This window comes from Podarcis filfolensis, assembly GCF_964270895.1.
Source record: "Podarcis filfolensis genome assembly, chromosome: 13".
In the NCBI taxonomy this organism is placed as follows: Eukaryota; Metazoa; Chordata; class Lepidosauria; order Squamata; family Lacertidae; genus Podarcis; species Podarcis filfolensis.
The window spans coordinates 9,529,052-9,535,051 of record NC_139615.1 but is presented as its reverse complement, the minus strand read 5'-3'; the positions used below and the strand labels follow the sequence as shown (position 1 = coordinate 9,535,051).

At 43.0% G+C, this 6,000-nt stretch overlaps 1 gene segment (V, D, J or C); it reads left to right on the top strand.

Moving 5' to 3' along the window:
- The first annotated feature begins 3,202 nt into the window (after positions 1–3,202).
- Positions 3,203–6,000, top strand: part of LOC310747114 (T-cell receptor alpha chain constant-like) — a 72,502-nt gene continuing 69,704 nt past the window's right edge. Inside the window, exons 1-2 of the C gene segment in view lie at positions 3,203–3,322; positions 4,182–4,460.

The window sequence follows — 6,000 nt, the reverse complement described above, 5'->3', positions numbered from 1 at the left end:
GGATATCAGTGGTGATGCTTCTCAACTTTCTGAAGTCTCCTTTTCTTCTGGAGAAACAGCTCGGATCTTCTGCAAACATGGAGTCTCTAATTATAATGGGGTCTTCTGGTACAAGCAAACCCGAGATGCAGCCCCTTCCATAGTCATCTACAGTTACTCTAAAACTGAGAAGAAAGAACGGTTGGAGATGGACACTGACAAAGGCAACATGTCTACAGAGCTGTCCATCAGCAAGGTGGAGATGGGGGACGCCGGGATCTACCATTGTGCTGCAAGTGACACAGTGGTGGGAAATGCAAGGCGAGCTGCACAAAAACCTGAAGAGCTTTGATCCTCTTCACCGAGCTGCAGGTTCATCTCAGGGACACCCACGTCACACTTTTTATGAATGAGTCATTCAGGATAAATCATTGCCCTAGTTCAAAAATTCCACCACCTCTTTTTCTCCTTGGCCCATTATGGCCATGATAGCCATTTGGTGTTGTCCCCTCTATTTCCAAAGTACAAGGGGTGTGTTTGTGTGGATTCTCATGTAGCCAAAACAGCATCATTCATTCACAAAAGAGCGGTATTAGCAGATTTTGGGGTACCCATTGTTTTCCCCAGTATCAAAATTGTGTTTGTTTGTTTAAAAAACAATGTAGAAAAGCATCTTTGAAAACAGTGATTGTGGATTGCCAACTGATTATTAAAAGGTGGAAATAGAAAAGTTGGATGTGAGTGGAATAGGGTATCCTGAAGTAGGACAAGGATGAACTGGACTATCTGCAATAATTCGTTGCAGGTCTCCCTCCTTCAGCTCCCTACTCATCTTCTGGTTTAGTGTTTTCTAAAGGAAAGCATAATGCAAGCAACTGTCTATGATATGTTAATGCTCCACAATGTATTCAAAGTGACAAAGCCAATTCCGACCTCGGGAGGAGGTGGTGTTGTGGGCTTCACGCCCCCAACATTCGCGTGGAGGCTGGCTCCCAGTCCGGTGCGATCAGGGAATCCTCTGTCATGTCATCCCCCTGGCCAGCCAATCGGTTGGTTCTGGGGGTGTGGCTTGCCGCATTTAAGGCAAGCGTGGCAGAGGAGCGTCCTCTTTGCTGCCGATCAGCTGGGAATTTCCTCACCAAAGCTATGTTGCAAGCCAAAGAACTAAATGCTTGAGCTCATGCAGATTTTTGTGAAGAGTAATGGGTGGGTTCTTGAAGAGGGATGGCCAGCCAAATAGGCAAACAATGCAAAGCAGCATGATTCAAGGCTCTCCTCCCTACTAGAAATACTACATGAGGATTATCTGTGGTTCTGCTTCCATCATGGTCCAGTCCCTGCCCAATCTGCCTCTGAGTCTGTGTTTCATGGGGAAGACTGGAGTACCATGACCCAAGAGGCCCTGGATCCCCCTGGTCAGCCTCAGTGTCCATTGACACAGCCTGCTCCCCTGCAACATGTACTGTGGGGGGGGTCCTCTTCTGAAGAAGATTCTTCCCCCAAGGACATGAGCGTTGTGATATCTCAGGAGAGTGACAAATGAGTGTAGTCTGCCATCTTGGTTTAAAACATTGTCCTCTTACAAGCAAACGTAGACCGATAGCCCTTCCTCATTCTTAAGCACCACTATGCAAAACTGGGTTGTGACATTTTCAAATCAGAGCAATTCTTATGCTCAGTCCTCCATCATAACTTCAAAATGATGCCCAATAGTATTGAAGCAGAGATGAAAAACTTCTCCTTGATCTCAGGAATCATCGGGCCTATTTTGGTTATGATATCTTAAGACGTGTCTCAACAGATAGAGAACAGATGGACAAATAACTTTCCAAAATATGTAGACAGTAGTTAAGTAATACTATTACTACTGCTACCACTAGGATTTATATCCCACTCTTGCTCCCAAAGGAGCCTTGGTCAGCAAGCAGATCCACAATTTGAAAAATAAAAACGTACATAATAATTCTTGAACAGTTGTAGTTAAGAACGTAGAATGTAGAAGGACTTTTTCCTTAGCAGGATTAGAAAAAAGAAAACTCAGAGGTTTTCTTAGCAGAATAAACCTTAGGGACAATGTTAGATGTGTAGTGAACCGCCCTGGGACCTGCAGGTATGGGGCGGTAAACAAATTTGATAAATAAGAATAATAATTTAATAATTTCTAGTTTGTGTTGTGCTTTAACTGGCAACTTCCTTTATCATAACTTTGCTGCTCCTGCCCAACCTTTTGTTGGAATATGATCTTGAACAGGTTGCTAGGCAACAGAAAGACCTACGGAGCAAACAGGTGGTCAATAAGGGTCAGTGTAAAAGTGTCAGTGTGTAAATGAGCATGAGTCAGCATTAGGTCTGGAAGGCCAGAAGAGGAAAGGATTATGTTACTTTATTTGTATTCGAATCGTGTAATTTTTGGTAAATAATAAAGATACTAAATTAAAAAAAACAAAACTCTGCTGCAAGTCTGTTAAAGAAGAAAACCCAAGAATAGACTGTGAACACATCAACACCTTTGATGTAGAATACACACAACAGATTGTGCCTATTTCTCTGGTCTTCCTAGAAACTCATTGCATCACTGGCATTCAAAATCATCGCTTTCAGGGATCCCCAAGGTGGTGCCCTTAGGCAATCTCCCTTGGTGCATATCAAGGGCCCTGGCTCCTCTGAATTTTTTATTTCTAAAAAAGTATATAGATGGGGGGGTGTTTTGGGAAGTTTCCCATGTTTTTTTCTGGTTCAGGGTGCTTTATTTGTGTAAGTGTTTCACCTGGGTTTTGATGCAGTGCATGTGTGTTCTGAGGATCCGTTTTTCCTTCTGTGAGACGAGTGCTTTGTGGTATCCACCACAGTTTCTTGGATTCCAAAATGTATGCCCAAAAGTGTTGGGAGACCCTTAGCATGAGGTCAGATCTGTTAAGGGGAGCTGATAGCACCTGCAGATGTGACCCCAGTGTAACTAAAAACCAATCTGCTCAAAAGAAAACCAGAAGCCAGAAGCCACAAACACAATTTGTAAGCAACCCTGCTATCTTTGCTTTCTTCCACTAGATAGCAATGAGGAGTCATTCTTGCCTCACAAAACCCTTCACCAGCTGTGGTTTATTCTAGCTGTGTTAACTTAAGATTTTCACAAGTCTACTTCTGACTAGCAGGAGAGAGCTAAACATAAAAAGGAAAAGAGAAAGCACACATTGATAATTCATTGTACAGTCGGCTACCTTAGTTTCTTCTGAATTTCCACACCTTACTAGGAGGGATCTGCGTTGGTGAGAGCATCCGCGTTTCAGAATGACCTCAAGAGTCCACCCAGCTCACTGGATTCTCCTTGGGCTATTTCTGCTGGGTAAGTTGGGGAATCCTTAGAAATTTGGGAAAGGGACGGAGCTCAGTGGTAAAGCTTTGCATGCAAAGGACACCAGGTTCATTTCCTGGGTTCTTCAGGTAGAGCTTAGAGAAAACCCCTGTCTGAAAATTCTGGAGGGCTGCTGCCAGTCAGTGTAGACAATATTGAGCTAGATGGGACAAGGGACCAACTCAGTATAAGGCAGCTTCCAAAGCTTATAGAAAATATTAACCCATAACAAGAGGCGAAAAGTAGCTAATAATGTCTACTCCACAGAAATATGCTTACTGTGCTGTTCCCTCTGGGATCTCTCTCTCTATCCTCCGTTCAGTGAATTCCATTTGTCCAATGACCAAATTCAAGCTAATTCCTACTACTATGAGGAGGAGAAGCCATATGGCAATGATTATTACCAGTACCACCAGTAATAGAAGCTGGCATAGATCTGGAATTGAACTGTTCACACAATTGAACTTTTATGAGCTAGTGGTCGCTGAGTGATAGCAAATGTATTGCTACTGATTTTTAGAATTTGATACTCTTGGTGTGCAACTGATATTAGACACAGTTATTGACTTATTACTATTAACTGTACTCAGTAAGATCATCATGGTAATTGTGTATATCTATGGAAGATTCCAAGGAAATGTGAACATACGAACCTTGTGGAGTCAAATCAATATTCTGTCTAGTCAAGGATCTTGTTCTTAGAAGGAACAAGCAGATGTCTCTGGGAAGTCTGCAAGCAGGATGGCAGCACAACAGCACTCTTCCCACTTGGAAAGCTCACCATCTGGTATTGAGAGGCATGTTGAAGAGCCATGAAATTATGGAACAATTATGATTTTTCTTTTTCCAGGCAGAGATATCAGTGGTGATGCTTCTCAGCTTTCTGAAGTCTCCTTTTCTTCTGGAGGAACAGCTCGGATCTTCTGTAAACATAGAGTCTCTAATTATGATGCGGTCTTCTGGTACAAGCAAACCCGAGATGCAGTCCCTTCCTTAATCATCTACAGTTACTCTAAAACAGAGAAGAAAGAACGGTTGGAGATGGACACTGACAAAGGCAACCTGTCTACGGAGCTTTCCATCAGCAAGGTGGAGATGGGGGACGCCGGGATCTACCATTGTGCTGCAAGTGACACAGTGGTGGGAAATGCAAGGCGAGCTGCACAAAAACCTGAAGAGCTTTGATCCTCTTCAGTGAGCTGAAGGTTCACCTCAGGGACACCCACATCACACTTTTTATGAATGAGTCATTCAGAATAAATCATTGCCCTAGTTCAAAAATTCCACCACCTCTTTTTCTCCTTGGCCCATTATGGCCACGATAGCCATTTGGTGTTGTCCCCTCTATTTCCAAAGTACAAGGGGTGCGTTTGTGTGGATTCTCATGTAGCCAAAACAGCATCATTCATTCATAAAAGAGCGGTATTGGCAGATTCTGGGGTACCCAGTGTTTTCCATAGTACCAAAATTGTGTTTGTTTCTTTGTTTAAAAAACAATGTAGAAAATCATCTTTGAAAACAGTGGTTGTGTATTGCCAACTGATTATTACAAGGTGGAAATAGAAAAGTTGGATGTGAGTGGAATAGGGTATCCTGAAGTAGGGCAAGGATGAACTGGAGTATCTACAATAATTTGTTGCAGGTCTTTCTTGCCCACCTCCCTACTCATCTTCTGGTTTAGCGTTTTCTAAAGGAAAGCATAATTCAAGTAACTGTCTATGATATGTTAACAGTCCACAGTGGATTCAAATGGACAAGCATAATTTAGGATCCAGTCTTATGAAAGTGTGGGAGAACTTCTCCATTGAGGGCACACAGAAGTTTTAGCTAGTGGGAAGCAGCATATAATAAGGGATTGAGAAATTCCCCTTCAGGATTCTAAAATGGAGGCTCACACCAAATTCAGTAATACATTTCTGGCCATAGTTAAAAGAGTCTGTGAGAGTACAATATATAGGCAAATATGCATTATCTTAACTGTTCTTCCTCCACTCTACCACCTTCTGCCAACCTGGCATGTCACCATCTCTCTTCCAACCACAGTCCATTAAGTACAACTAACTGAATCCATTTTGTACTGTATGAATCAGAAACCTCCTTGTACCTGGTTCTTTCCTGTCTTGTGGTCAAGTCACGGACTTGTGTACATAACCCTGGCCTCAATAATAATGTGCCTAACAGGGATCCCCCCCTCAAACGTGTTCCTCCAAAATGAAAATTTGATTTTTATTTTCCAAATAAAATGTTGTGACTTGGAACAGGAACTATTTTGAGACAAGGGGCAGTGGCTCAGTGTGACTGCAACACAAGCTCCTCACCAAAGCTATGTTGCAAGCCAAAGAACTGAAGGTTTGAGCTCATGCAGATTTTTGGGATGAGAAGTGGGTGGGTTCTAGAAAGGGGCTGGCCAGCCAAATAGGCAAACGATGCGAAGCAGCATGATTCAAGGCTCTCCTCCCTACTAGAAATACTACGTGAGGATTATCTGTGGAGCTGCTTCCATCATGGCCCAATCCCCGCCCAATCTGTGAATTAGGAGGGGTGGTGAACTTCAGACCTGGTCTCGTTTTCTGGCGCTCAAGACTTTAAGCCCCTCCTCCTCACCAGCCCTGCTCTGTGCCCTACTAGAGTTCTTCAGCCTGATTTTGATTTGTCCATGAACATTTGAA